This window comes from Herpailurus yagouaroundi, unplaced genomic scaffold (assembly GCF_014898765.1).
Source record: "Herpailurus yagouaroundi ecotype Mexico unplaced genomic scaffold, PumYag 428, whole genome shotgun sequence".
In the NCBI taxonomy this organism is placed as follows: domain Eukaryota; kingdom Metazoa; phylum Chordata; class Mammalia; order Carnivora; family Felidae; genus Herpailurus; species Herpailurus yagouaroundi.
The window spans coordinates 1,049,228-1,064,143 of NW_024412645.1; the positions used below are offsets into that span (position 1 = coordinate 1,049,228).

Below are 14,916 nucleotides of genomic sequence, written 5' to 3' on the forward strand. Positions count from 1 at the left end.
GCCCGTCCAGCCGCGCCAGCGGCCCTGCCAGCCCTGCCCCGAGCCGCCACGGCAGCCAATCCTTGGGAGGGTCCCGCCCATCCTCGTGCCCCATTGGGGAAATTCAATTTGACGACCACGCCCCTGTAGCAGGCCCCGCCCCTCGAGGGCAGGACTGTAGGGGCTTGTAGTCTTGGGGCCACTGCCGCCGGGGCCTTGGCTGGTTGGGCGGTAGTCGGCAGGAGGACGCAGCTTTGCACTAAAGTCGGGGAGGGCGCCGAAAGCCGGGGTAAGTGGCTCGGGATCGTCCGTCTGAAGATTCGCGGAATCTTCAGAACTGCCCCTCTCCGCCATCCTCTTTGTTCGTGAGACCCTGTCCCTTCCCCCGACTCCGCCCCCTTCTCGCGTTAGCATTTGGGCTTGGCTGCCGCCCAGGCTGCTTTTGGGACACCTGGTCCCGGCCACCTCAGAGCAGGGACTGTGACCGGCAGCACCTCGACCCTATGTTGGTGCATCACAAAGAACATCTCAGGTGGAGCAGGATCAATCACAGTAACTTTTCCCCAGTCGATACACCTTTGAACGGACGTTTCATTCATCTGTCATGCTTTTCCCTCCCCAGCCCCCTGAGGGTGCGCTTCTGGTTGCGCTAGTCCTAGATGGGGAATACAGAGTCCATGGTCTCATTCAACAAATGGGGGAAATTGAGGCCCAGACAGAGACAACATGCCCAAGACAACACCTGGAATCAGCCAGAGGACCCAAGAGCTTAGACCCACTGGGGAAAGCCACTTCATGTCGTGCTGGAGGCCCAGGACCCTCCCACAGATCCACAGATCCAGGGTCATTGGACCCTGCCTGTTTAAGGAACCCGGGAGGTGGGGTCTGGAGTCCTGTATGTCAAATAAAAACAATACCAACACATTTATTTTGCACTTGCGATGTACCAGGCATATAATCCCTATAACGACTGTTTTGAGCCCAACTGTTAATGCCCCATTTTACAGTTGAGGACGACAGCTGATAGGTAGTGGAACTGTGTGATTCATACCAACACCTTTTAAGTCCAGAATCTGCTTTTACCCATTATGAGGTGGGGTTGTGGGGGAGTGGTTTCAGCGTACTGTCCCAGCAGAGCCCCACAGCCCTGCTGTCCAGATCCTCTGGGACCACCCATCCCACCTCACCCCCATCTAGAGAGACTCCCAGACTCTTAAAAAGTGTCATCTTCTTTGATCCCCACATTTTGAGAGGTGGTTCCACTTTCCACATGGGAAGACCAAAACATAGAGAGGGAAGAGACTTGTGAAGGTCATACGGGAGGAGGAGCAAACAGAGCCCAATCAAGGCTAACTTGATTCTACTTCAAACCTGGGGTGCCCCTTGGAACAGCCCGTTGGGGTGGGGCACACCTAGGCTAGCTGGGATTCTCAGGGCCTGCCTGAGAATGTGGCTGTCTGCTCCAATGAATGGCTTGCTTAGAGCTAGTCCCGCCCCTCACCCCTCGCCCCTTCCTGCAGGCTGGGAGGAACCACACAGTTGAGTGTGCTCCCACCTACTTAATCTGTCACGCGTGCTCACCAGGTGTTTGCAGTAAGGAAGAGATGCTTGGGTCCTTCCCTGCCGTCAAGCCCTCAGGGCTGGGGTCCTCTTCCAGACCTACCTGCCTGATTCTTCCTTCCTCCCTGTAAAGGGGGGGGGGGGGTGGATAGTGGTGGTGGTGAAACAAAGATCAAAGGGTAGCCGCATGCAGTGCTGGAGAAGCTTTCAGCCACAGTTTAGGAAGGAGTAAACAACCCATGAGGAGGGCCTGGCATTATCTGAGTACCTGCTGCATGTCAAACACAGGGTTTGCCCTATTGCAAGTTGAGAACGTGCAAGACAAGTATTACCTGGATTTTACAGAGAAGGAAGCTTAGTAGGTGAAGGCACCTTGGGCTGGTAATAGCACTCAAATGAGTGGAATTCTGCCTCATGCCTAAGGCCCTTTCCTCCATCTTGCTGCCTCTAGGATGGGGGAAATCCTGGAAGACTTCTTGGAGGAAGTGATGTGCAAACCGATCCTTGAGGAAGGATGCATAGAAATTCATCACCCAGAGAAGAGGGGGAAAGGCATTGTGGTAGGGGAATAGTGTGAGTAAAGGACAGGAGGTTTGTAAGTAGGAAAAGGAGGAGAGATGGGTTGTGGATGGAGCAAGAAATGGAGATAAGGGTCATCCCATCTGTGAAGGGCCCTGAATGCCAGGTGAGCAGAGTGAACATATCTTGTAGGCACTGGGGAGGCCTGGGCCTCATTCTATCCATCTGAAAAAGGATGGGATTGGACTGGCCTGCTTCTGGTCCTCCCGAGCAAGGGGCTATAATAGAAAGGGTCCAGATCCCTCCAGATCTAATCCTGGACTGGCAGAGCAGAGAGTGGCTGGAGCAGCTCAGGGGCCAAGGGTAATATTTTGCTCTAGTGCTTGAGTCTGAGAATAAATGTTTTACGAAGCCAGCAGTGCCAGATCCCTGAATTACCCTGGCTTCCTCTCCGCCCCCCCCCCCCAACCCCTATCTAGGGTCCTGCAAAAACAACCAAGGCCTGGGATCAGGAGGCAAGAAAGGTGATGGGTCTTAGCCCTGACTCTGCCCCAGGCAAAGATTTGGTCCTCTCAGAGCCTTGATTTTCTTATCTGCACAATGTAGGAATTATGGCCTGAGCCCCCTAAGTTCTCTCCCCCCAGACTAGACAACATAAAATACCAGGACTTTCAGGGAGACCCCACCTTGGGATACGTTCACAAGTACCTGTGAGGCCAGCCAAGGCCAGAACCTTGGGTCTATGAGGGCATCCGGGGGGCTGCTGGTTACAGGGAGGGATGTAGGGTTAGGCATGGGTCGGGGTTGGGCCTGCTGGTGGGGTCTCACAGCCTAGTCAGAGTGGGGGAGACACAGTATCTGGACCCTAAAAGCTGTACAAAACGAAGCCCTCACTTGCTGTTTGGCATGCTGTGGGGATGGGGAAGGGCAATCTGGTGAAGGGAACAGCATGAACAAAGGAAGGGAGGTAAGACTGTGAGGATTTTGTTGGGGGAAAAGTCAAGCAGGTGAAGCTGGAGCATGAGGTCCTTGAGGACAACTGGTCCTTACTGAGGTTGGCAGGATCCAAGGGCTGTGACCTTCCTCCTCATGGGCAGAACTGGAGGCCCCCATGATCATGGCCAGCAGCCCCAGGAGTAGGACTGGGGACCTGTTTGGCAAACCAGTTTGACAAGGCTGTCTCCTCTATGATGTCATCCAGCTGCTGTGTTCTCTGAGCGACAGTGCCAGATAAACTTCCGGGCTTGGAGTAGAAGGGAGCCTGGCCTTAAGTGCTGAGGGATGGGAAAGGAATGACTCTTCCTTGGAAACTTGGAGGCAAGTGGGCTCTGGGAAGGAGAAGGAGGCCTGAGATGCCCACTGTGCAGTGATGAACCCCAGGAACTCAGCCTCATGGAAAAAGGAGAGGATTCTGGATGGGCTGGCCTGGACCTCTTGTGATTTCTGGGAGTTCCCTGATGCCTGACATCCATCTAGGTTCATGACAGGGGCTCCATGGGTTGGAGCATGGCTCTAGATCACCCTTATAATACATGAAAGGCTGTTTTGTTATTACCAAGACCCTCACAGCTTGAGCCCTGTGAGGTAGGACCATCATAATACAGAAGAAGAGACAGGCTCAGTGAGGCCAAGCCTTGCTAGCACTTCATGCAGGATTTGAACCCAGAATCTTTATTCTTAACCATAGTACCCTGCTTTTTGCCATTTGGGATCTGTACCTGCCCACATGGGCCCTTATCCTATTTCTTAACTATTCAGCATAGCTGCTGCATCTTGGCATTACAGAATCCTAGATGCCTGCGTTATGATCCAAATAGATAATCTGAGTCCCAGAGAGGACAAGGAACAGGCTTCAGGTCACATAGCAATTTGGATGTGGAGCCACTCTGCACCCCAGATCCCCAGCATCCCAAATCTCTTATTTCCCCCTTGGCTTGGCACGCCCAAGCATGAAATAACAATAGCTGGCACATATTGAGTGCCTATTATGTGCCATTCACTCATTTAATCATCATCACCACCCTGTGCAGCAGGTGCTAAGATTATATCCATTTGACAGATAAAGAAACTGAAGCTCAGAGAGGGAAGGTCACTTGTCCAAGTTGACACAGCATGTTGGTGGCAGGGCTGGGATTTGAACCCAGCTGTGTGTCCCTTTCTCCTTGATGGACCCAATAGATCTCATTGAAAGCATGAAGACCTCTATGCCAGAGCGTAGATGGCCCCTTTGCAGGCTCCAGAGGTGAGCAGTGTCCAATTCATAGTTTCCACGCAGACCTGGTCTCTCTGGAGTGGGTAAAGTGCTGAGGCTGTGGAAATGTTCTGAACCTTCCCAGAGGAGGCGGCCACAGTGGGAGGGAGTGTTTGGTGCAGACCTCAGAGCCAAGTGTAGACGTGGCAGCTGGACCGGCTGCAGGCGAGGGAGGGCAGGCGGGGTGGGGCCCAAACCCAAACCGGCCTCCAAGCAGCTTTCCCAGCCATCCACCAGCCAGGCCCAGCCCTGCCCACCCTTCTAGCTCCCCATCTGGATTTGAAAGGAGGACTCTGGGCCTAATAATAGCTGAGTGGCAGCAAAGGCAATGCCTGGAGCTGCAGCCAGTGGATTGCTAGGGTCCCCTACTGTCTTGTGCTGGCCTGAAACAGGTTTCAGGACTTTAAAAATAAAAGCGAGTGCTTATGAAGTATATGCATGTGCCAAGCTTTGTGCTAAAGCTTAGCTCACAGTAACTCACTTATTCCTCATGGCCACTCCAATAAGATAAGACTATTATTAACGCTATTTGATGGCTAGAGAAACTGAGGCACAGAGACTTAAGCAACTCTCCTCTAATGATTATGGCAGCCTCTAATTGCTGAGCATATACATGTCTGTCCTGGATGCTGCACTAAGCATTTTCTGGGTATTTTCCCATTTGAGGTATTATGGGAAAATCATTTATTTTTATGAAGAAAAAAAGACCCAAAGAGAAAAGGGACTTGCCCAAAGTCATGTGGCTGAAGGGGCAGAGTTGAGACTCAAACCCAGGACTCTCAAACTCTAACCCAGGACTCTCAAACTCTAGGGAAGTTAAGACCTTGGCTTCTGGAATCAGATAAACCTGAGTATGCTGGGACATCACTGCTCCTTAGCTGTGTGGCTTTGGAAAATTGCATCACCTGCCTTAACTTCTGTTTTCTTCTCTGTAAAATGGGGGTTTGGTTGAGATGATACTAATACCACCTGCCAGATAGTAGGCGCCCACCTTGAGGATAGTGGGTTGTTTACATCGTGCATTTACATTATGTATTCACTCATTCAATTCTTTTTTCTTTTTAATTTTATTTTAATGTTTATTCACTTTTTGAGAGACAGAGTGTGAGCAGGGCAGGGGGCAGAGAGAGAGGGAGACACAGAATCGGAAGCAGGTTCCAGGCTCTGAGCTGTCAGCACAGAGCCCAAGCGGGGCTTGAACTCACGAACTGTGAGGTCATGACCTGAGTTGAAGTGAGACACTTAACTGACTGAGCCATCCAGGTGCCCCACACTCATTCAATTCTTACAGCAGCCTCCATGGTGGGGACTCTTCTTGCACCTGTTTTATAGAAGAGAGAGAAATGTGAGGCTCAGAGAGGAGAAGGGACTTGCCCAGGACAAACAGCAAGAGTCAGGATTGGAGGCCAGTGCTGTGATTCCAGAGGCTGAACTCTTCTCTCTTTACACTTTGCTTCCTGATACTGAGGCACAGAGTGGGGTGTGGGCTATGCCTGGGTCACACAGCAAAGTAGGTCTTTAGGGACATCTGATGTATGAAGGCCAGGAGGGGAAGAATCATCTGCTAGCCCCAGTTTACTGCAGTCACAGACGCTTCAGGCTTGGAGCTCAAGATGTTCTGTAGTCTCAAATTTCTGTAAGGATGCCCTGTTCTTCCAAAGGCTAGAGCAAGTTCCAGATTTTGGGACCTCTTCCCCCAGGAGGCTAGGGTGCTAGATTCTAGGTTCAGCTTGCAGAGGTGGAAAGGTTCCTTCTGGACGAAGAGGTCCATTTCTCAGAGTCACTAGCGAACCTTGGGGCTTGAAGAGTGCTTCAGGCTTTGCTTAAATCCCAATTCTTCCATTCACTATCTACTTCATCTTCCTGGGCCTCAGTTTCCTTGTCTTTCAAATGGGGGCACTAATACTTCCTGTAGTAGATAGTTTGCAAAAATTACTTCAATGCGGAGTGCCTGGGTGGCTCAGTCCATTAAGTGCCTGACTTCTGCTCAGGTCATGATCTCATAGTTCTTGAGTTCGAGTCCTGAATTGGGTTCTGTGCTGTCAGTGCAGAGCCTGCTTCAGATCCTCTGTCTCCCTCTCTCTCTGCCCCTCCCCCCTCTCAAAAATAAACATTAAAAAAAAAAACAACTTCAATGCTTTGCCTCCCTGTAAGCAAGCCCATTTGCAATGTGACCTTGAAACCCCGTCCCATCAGGAGAATCTATTTCCTTACCCCCTGCATCAGGGCTCAGCCATATGACTAATTTTGGCCCATAGAATTCAGGGAAGTTGACATTGCCAGTTCTGAGCCTGGACTTTAAGAGATCCTATAGCTTCTGCTTGTTCTGTTGGAACCTTCTCAGCTGTCACATGAACAAATCTGGGCTGTCCTGCATGAGGATGAGAGACCACTGGAACAGGAATGAGTTGTCCTAGCTGAGGCTGTGCTAGTCAGTCGCCAGCTGGTCCAACAGCTGACCACAGATGAATGAGTAAGCCCAGCTAAGACCAGAAGAACCTTTGGCTGAGCCCAGCCCAAATTGTCAATCCATGAAATCATGAGTTAAATAAATGGTTACTGTTTTATTGCACTCAGTTTGGGGTGATTTGTTATGCAGCATTGCTGTAGCAATTAATAACTGGCATACGGTTTTTATTAAGTTTATTTACTTATTTTGAGAGAGAGAGTACAAATGGGGGAGGGGCAGAGAGAGGGAATCCTAAGCAGACTCCACACTGCCAGAGCAGAGCCTGACACAGGGCTTGAACCCATGAACTGTGAGATCATGACCTGAGCTGAAGTTGGATGCTCAACCAACTGAGCCACCCAGGGGCCCCCAGTTTTTTGTTTTTTTTTTTTTAATGTTTATTTGTCTTTGAGAGGTGGGGGAGGAGTAGAGAGAGAGGAAGACAGAGGATCTGAAGTGGGCTCTGTGCTGAGAGCAGAGCCCGATATAAGGCTCGAACTCACTAACTGTGAGATCATGACCTGAAATGAAGTCAGATGTTCAACTGACTGAGCCACCCAGATGTCCCCCCCCCCTTTTTTTTTTAGTTTATTTATTTATTTAAGTAATGTTTACACCCAACGTGGGGCTTGAACTCATGGCCCTGAGATCAAGAGTCACATGCTCTTCCAACTGAGCCAGCCAGGCTGCCCCTGGTATACAGTTTCATTCAGTGTAATTAATGTAACAAACTGAAAATCTCAGTGGCTTAACCCAAGCAGAGTTTATTTTTTACTCACATAAAGTCTGATAAAGAGCAGCCCTCTCCTAACCCATTTCTCTTGGTAGGCACCTCTCTTCCAAGCAATGACTCCTTCAGGCCCTCCCTGGAATCCATTTTTGAATCTTCTGCATGTGGAAAGGGAGCCTAAAAATCCAATGAGGCTCACTTACTCTTAATTGCTTTGCCCAGGGGTGACATGTCATTTCATTGGCCAGAATGTAGCCACATGACTCTACTAACTGCAAGGGAAGATGAGGATGTGCCCTTCCTTTGTGCCCAGGAAGAGGGAACATGGTGGAGAACATAAAGCATTGTTTCTGCCACATTCTCTCTCTCACTAGGCTGTCATGAAGGGTCAAGCAGAGACCTAATATCTAAAAAGAATTCCAGGGGTGCCTGGATGGCTCAGTCGGTTGAGTGTCCCACTTCAGCTCAGGTCATGATCTCACAGTTCATGAGTTTGAGCCCTGTGTCAGGCTCTGTGCTGACAGCTCAGAGACTGGAGCCTGCTTCGGATTCTGTGTCTCCCTCTCTCTCTACCCCAACCCACTCACATTCTGTCTCTGTCTCTCTCAAAAATAAATAAACATCAAAAAAAATTTTTAAAAATTATTACCAGCACCTAGCACAGGGTGGTTTAAATAAGGGACAACTTATAGGTGAAGAATCTGAGGCTCAGAGAGGTTGAGGAATTTGCCTGAAATCATACAGCGAGCCAGTTAGTAGCTATTTTGTGGTAGTGAAGCATTCAGGACAGATCTAGAGTTGGACAGGTCTGGGTATAAGTCTCAACTCTCACTTCTTCACTGTGTGACATTAGGCAAGTTACTTAGTTTCTCTGGGCTTCAGCTTTCTCATCCCCAAAATGGGGAGAGGAATAGTTCCAACCTCATAGGGTGGGGTGAACATTCAGGAGCTTATGTGCGTCAAGAGCTTAGCTTAGATCCTGGTATGTGGGCACTGCCTAATAAATGTGAGCCACCTGGACAGATGTGATGTTATTTCTGATCTTACCTTGCCAGGGTCAGCACATTTATTATGTTTTGTGCAAATTCTGTCCCTTCCTCCTACCTCTTGTGGTGTGTGTGAATGGTTTTATTTACTTGGTTAAGAGAAGAAAAAATTCCCTCGGTTGTATATTAGTCACTCAACAAACCTTTATAAGCACAAAGCCCCCAAGCACCCGTCTATTCTGCTGACAGAAGTCTAAAATGCCCTCATTATTGCTTCCTTTAGACTACAGTTTGGCCCTGTAAAATTCATTCCCTTCCCAATCCACTTCTAGGATTGTCCCATCACTGAGAAAGGGGCAGGGCAAGAGGGTCTGGAGCTAATGGGCTCCAGCTGGGGAAAGGCCAGAGCCAGCGCAGACCCTGCTGGGTGTGTGGTCTGGGCATTCTGAAAATGTCTGCTCACACAGAAGGAAAGGTCCAAGATGGGAAAGAGGTGGCCTCCCCTCCTTCCCCATTTAACCCATCTCTGAGCCTCCCTTTGCAGCCAGCCAGTCAGAGGTTCGTGAGCATATGCTGAGACTTTACAGGTATTATGGAGCTGACAGTCTGTGACTGGAGTTTGAAGGGTAAGAGAGTGGGGGGAGGGGGGTGAGAATGAGAAGGGAGAGGGGAGCAGGAACCAGACCAAAGGGTCCCTATGGGTGGTACTAGCCATATAATTTGTGGGGTCTGGTGCAAAATGAAAACATGAAGCCCCTTGTTAAACAAACAAACAAACAAACAAACAAACTATTAAGAATTTCAAGATGGTAACAGTAGAGCATTAACCCAAGCATGGGACCCTGGGGAACTGCACAGATCATACACCTGTGAAGTTGGTCCTGCCTATGGACCACAGTAAGAAGGACTTCAATGTGAGGACTGTAGGGAGCCACTGAAGGCTTTTGAGCTAGGGATGATAAGATCTGATTTGCATAAGCTTTTGTTGCTGTCTCACAACACCACACCTGGATGATATGGGACCCTCTTCTCTGCACTGGTGGCCTGATTGATTTTCCTGAAATACTTTACTCAGAATGTCATTCCCTTGCTCAAGAACCTGCAGTGGCTTCTACCCCCTAATCAGATCCAGCCCAAACTCCCTACACAGACACTCAAGGTCCTTCATAATCTTTCCTCACATGATTTAGTTAACCTGTTGCTAACACAGGCTGTGTGTGAATCCCAGAGATGATGAACTAGCCTGAGGACACAAAGTAATTACAGGAGGGCAAGCCAGGACTAGAACCCAGGTCTCCTGCCATTTGCCCATCCTGCCTTGGAGAAGTGTGAAACCTCACAGTGTGCTTTGTAACCCCCAACCTCGCACAGAACCTTGCAATATGCCTGTGGCAGTGAGTTCCTCCTGGAGCACATCTGCTCAATATGCCTGTGGCAGTGAGTTCCTCCTGGAGCACATCTTTGCCAGTAAGGGTGTTCCAGAATCCGGGATGTAGGTAGCATCCTTCCTCACTCCTCTCCATCACCCTTACACCTCTAGATATTCACCAAACCTCACCGTACCCATGGTGCCCATTGGACCAGGTCCTGCCCATAGACATGTGTCTGGCCTACAGGGCTTTTAAAAAGCTTTTTTGGGGGCACCTGGGTAGCTCAGTCGTTTGAGCGTCTGACTCTTGATTTCAGCTCAGGTCATGATTCCAGGGTTGTGGGATCGAGCCCCACCTTGGGCTCCTCACTGAGCATGGAGCCTGCTCAAGATTCTCTCTCTCTCCCTCTGCCTCTCTCCCCTGCTTGTGCGTGCTCTCTCTCTAAAATAAAATTAAAAAAAAATTTAAGGGCACCTGGGTGGCTCAGTTCGTTAAGCATCTAACTCTTGATTTTGGCTCAGGTCATGGTCTCATGGTTTGTGAGATCGAGCTCTGCATCAGCCTCCGAGCTAAGAGTGCAGAGCCTGTCTGGGATTCTCTCTCCCTCTCCCCATCTCTCTCTTCCCCTCCCCCGCTGGCGCATGCACACACACACACACACACTCTCTCTCTCTCTCTCTCTCTCAAAATAAAGAAATAAACATTAGAAAAAAATAAAAAAACCACTTTTTGAATTTGTTGTTGACCTTTGAAAATCGGGAAATTTCACAGGGTAATCTGCATTTTTATTTCTCCCTCTTCTCCAGCCTGGGTCTGCATTCCCCCAGGGTAGCTGCTCCCTTCTGAAGTGAATCCTCCAAGGGGTTCTGCCCTAAGTCCCCAGTGGACCTGTGGAGATTGGGATCTTGGAAAGAATGCCTTACACCCCACCAAAGACCAGTCAGGATTCTGGAATCTGACCAATCAGGTGGATAACTCCCCCTTCTGGGGGCGGGGTCAGGAGAAGTAAACCCAGCCAAGTCTCTGCCAACAGGAAGGGGGTTCGCCCTGACCCCCTGTCCTGTCACTGATGTGGGTGGGAACCTGTAATGGGTCAGCTGGTTGACAATTAGGGAGTAATTAGTTACCAGCTAATTAATGCACAAGACAGCTAAGGGGCTGGGAGGAGAACAAGGGACTGAAGCTCAGAAAGGAACCTCAGGTCTCTTTCTGGAAAAAAATATATTTTCAATGTTTTTATTTTATTTTTGAGAGAGAGAGAGACAGAGTAGGAATGGGGGAGGGACAGAGAGCAAGAGGGAGACACAGAATTTCAAGCAGGCTCCAGGCTCTGAGCTGTCAGCACAGAGCCTGACGTGGGGCTCAAACTCAAGAACTGTGAGATCATGACCTGAGCTGAAGTCAGACACTTACCTGACTGAGGCACCCAGATGCCCCTCTTTCTGGAAAAATATTAAGAGAGGGCAATAAGGAATCCCCAGGGTAATGTTTGAAAACCCCTTTTATGTTGTTGAAGGAGATTTAAATGTCCCCCTACAAAGGACTTGATTCTTTTGAGAAGCAGATGGCTCTAACCAGGCTGTGGTGGTTGGGGCTGGAAGATAAGGAGTGGACTGAGGGAGAGTAAACCTTTCTGACCTTGGGGGGCAAACTGCTTTGTGGTATTTGGAAAGGTTCTTTGTTTGCAAAAACTAGAAACCTCCCTGGATCACATTGACCAAAATGAGACTCTGCTGGAAGGCCATCAGAAGTGGTATCAAGATTATAAAAACTTCAAGGTAGAAACAACAAAGGCGTTGTTTCAGTTCAAATTGTTTTCTGCTTTCCAGACCTCCTTGTGATCAGCTTGTTGGTTAGAAGTAAACACTTCTTGCATTCAGAGTGTGGTCTGTGGACCAGCAGCTTTGGCATCTTCTGGGCACTTGGTGGAAATACAGTCTTAGGCCTCACCCCAAACCTACCGAACCAGAATCTGTATTGCAAAAAGATTTTCAGGGGGATTCATGTGCACATTGTAGTTTGGGTTTGTGGCCACAAGAATCAACTGGGTGATAGGAGGGAGGAAGTCTCTTAAACCTGAAGGTTACTAGGCCTTTGAGAAGAGCTGTTGCCTTAGTGGTCTACAGGGGATGGTGTTTCCCAGGGCCCACTGGGGAGAGGTCAATAAAATTGGCAAATAGTCTTGAGCTGCTGCCACAAATTCCTGCCCAGGTGCTAGTGGGGCAAGAGTCCAACCTACAGCAGCTTGCGTCCCAGATATTAGATGGGTGGGAGAAACCCAGGCCTGTGACTTGTCCGGGAGGAAACTACTCAGGACCCTGGAGGGAATGCCCTGTATGCTGCTGGGTCTCTACTTAGAGGGCTCTATTTTGAGGTGCTCATCTGCTTGGCTGAAGGAAAGCAGAGGGTGGCTTGTGCTGATGTCAGAGCTGGGGGGCTTCAACCTTCCTTCTTTGCTCTGGGCAAGCAGTTCCTAAAAGCTGCCCTTGGGACAGAATGGGAGAAGCAATATTGACTTGGTCCTATAGAAGTTCCAAAGCACTTTCACCTCTATCATATTGATCTTCATAATGATCTGGTACAAAGAACCAGCCAAGCATGGATGGCTCCTGTCTCTGAATTCGGGGCGCCTGGGTGGTTCAGTCAGTTAAGCATCTGACTTTGGCTCAGGTCATGATCTCGTGATTCGTGAGTTCAGGCCCCATGTTGGCCTTTGTGCTGACAGCTCAGAGCCAGGAGCCTGCTTCGTGTTCTGTGTCTACCTCTCTCTCTGCCCCTCCCCTACTCCCACTCTCTCTCTTTCTCTCTCTCAAAGATAAATACACATTAGGAAAAAAAATTAAAAAGGTTGAATTCAACCTCAGGAGTGACTGTGACAGCTAAGGTTAGTGAGACCTGCTGCTTAACTTGTGCCTCTTTCTTGGTTTGCTAAAGTCTTGTTCTCAAATTAGAAATTAGGAGGTTGAGTCAGGGGTGAGCTCATCCTTTGGCATTATGAAGTTGTTAGTTTAAAGTATGCCCATCTTAGGGGTGCCTGAGCGGTTCAGTCTGTTAAACATCTGACTCTTGACTTTGGCACAGGTCATCTCACCATCATGAGATCAAGCCCCATGTCGGGCTCTGCACTGGGCATGGAGCCTGCTTAAGATTCTCTCTCTCCTTCTCTTTCTGCTCTCTCTCCTAAATAAATAAATAAATACGTACATACATAAATGCATAAATAAATAAAGTATGCCCATGTTAGAGCACTCTGTAAGAGACAAGTATCCATCCAAGCTTGTTCAATACTCTGTGGGGTGTGAGAGTTTCCTTTTCAGGGCCAACACATTATTGGAGGAAGGCAATTCCTACTTCTTCCACTTATTTCTATCATGGAAGAAAGGACCTCCCACCTGCCACTCATGGGTCCCAGGTGTCACTCAACACCTTGAGGCAGCTCCCAAAATCATAGACGGAGATTCTGGAGGAAATTGTCAGTCTCTACAGGGCTCACCTTTTGTCTCCAAAACTTATTAAATGACATCACAAATAAGGCTTGGCAAATAGGCTGAGGGAGTCTGGTCAGTGAGAACAGACAGAAGCCTGCAGGCATGGATGCAGGCAGGATGGAAATGAAGACCTATGATAGGTGGAAGTGACAACAAAGTGGAGATCCCCAGAAGGAGAATGAACAATCCCAGCTAGCATTACAGAACACTTTCAACAAGCATGGTTCTCCTTTATCCTTGGCAGCCCTGGGTGGTAAGACAGAATTATACCCATTTTACAGATAAGGATCCTACGGTCTAGCAAGGTCATGGGGCCATACATAACCAAGCCATTATCTTGGACCAGTGCTTAGTGGGTGTACAGTTGATGTTTGCGGAATAAAAGTAGAAAGTGTACATTTGATAGCACTTTTTAAATGATGAGAAATTTATATTTTTGTGTAGTCTTAACTATCTCCCCCACAAGATGCTTACTAATTACTAACGGGCCTTTTCAACAGAGAAACTTGCCAGATGCCTCCTTAACCAAGTGATCGATGTTAACATCACTGGTAATAAATCACGTTGACAGAATGTAGCCCCTGAATGATGCACTAAGAAGGGTACAGCATTGCTTCTGTGGCATTCTTGCCAAAAATGCATAATCTTGATCCAATTATGAGAAAACATTAGACATTCAAATTGAGGGCTATTTTGTAAAATGACTTACCATCACTCTTCAGTGTCAAGGTTACAAGAGAAAAGAGAGATTGGGGGAACTGTCACAGATTAGAGGAGACTAAGCAGACATAGCAATTAAATGCAGTGTGGGATTCTGGATTACAGCAAAAGTAAAACGCAAAATTCAAACAAGCTCTGTAGGTTAGTTGAGAGTATTCTATTAGTGGTAATTTCCTGGTTCTGATTGTTGTATCAAGGTCGTGTAAGATGTTAATATTAGGGGGAACTAGGTGAGGGGTACAGAAGGTGAAGACTTTAGCAGAACTCTGAACTACTTTTGCAACTTTCTATAAGTCTAAAATTATTTCATAATAAAATATTTTATAAATTTGATATATGAATTATATCTCATTTTTAAAAAATAATAAAAATCTTGACAAAGTAAAGCATTAATATATAGCTTCTTCAGATGACACCTTCTCCTCTACCAGTACTTGTTATTTTTCTCTTTGAATTTGAAATGGCGTTTAGAATCTCTGTATATTCCACATATTCTCAGCTCAGATCTTCTTCCAAGAAGGTCTACTTGATCTCCACAGCTAGAAATCATGTCGTCTTCCCTTGAACTCCTGTGATACTTTATCTGCACTTTATTAGGGCATTTACCATCTCCACAACGGACATTTATGGTATTTTCCGCCCAGCCCTCTGGCCTAGATCTTCTTCCCTCTTCTGACTCCAACCATGACTTTTCATGGAAGCTGCCATGTTTTTACAGACCAATCCCAAGCCACAATTGATTGGTCCAGGGGTAGACACCTGGCTCAGTTGGGCCAATCAGACACTTTCCGGGATCCCTCCCCTCCCCCCTACTGGAACTGAGAAGTTAATTGATCTGTCTATGGTGGCATGAGTTATGAAACA

The 14,916-nt window shown here is 48.1% G+C and overlaps 1 long non-coding RNA gene across 2 annotated transcripts in view; it reads left to right on the plus strand.

The window, feature by feature from the left end:
- Positions 1-112: 112 nt before the first annotated feature.
- The window catches only part of LOC121022631 (uncharacterized), a 30,440-nt gene continuing 15,636 nt past the window's right edge, over positions 113-14,916 (plus strand). For both annotated transcript variants that reach the window (XR_005787024.1, XR_005787023.1), the window contains exon 1: positions 113-268. This is a non-coding gene — a long non-coding RNA (uncharacterized LOC121022631). The remainder of the gene's footprint in view (positions 269-14,916) is intronic.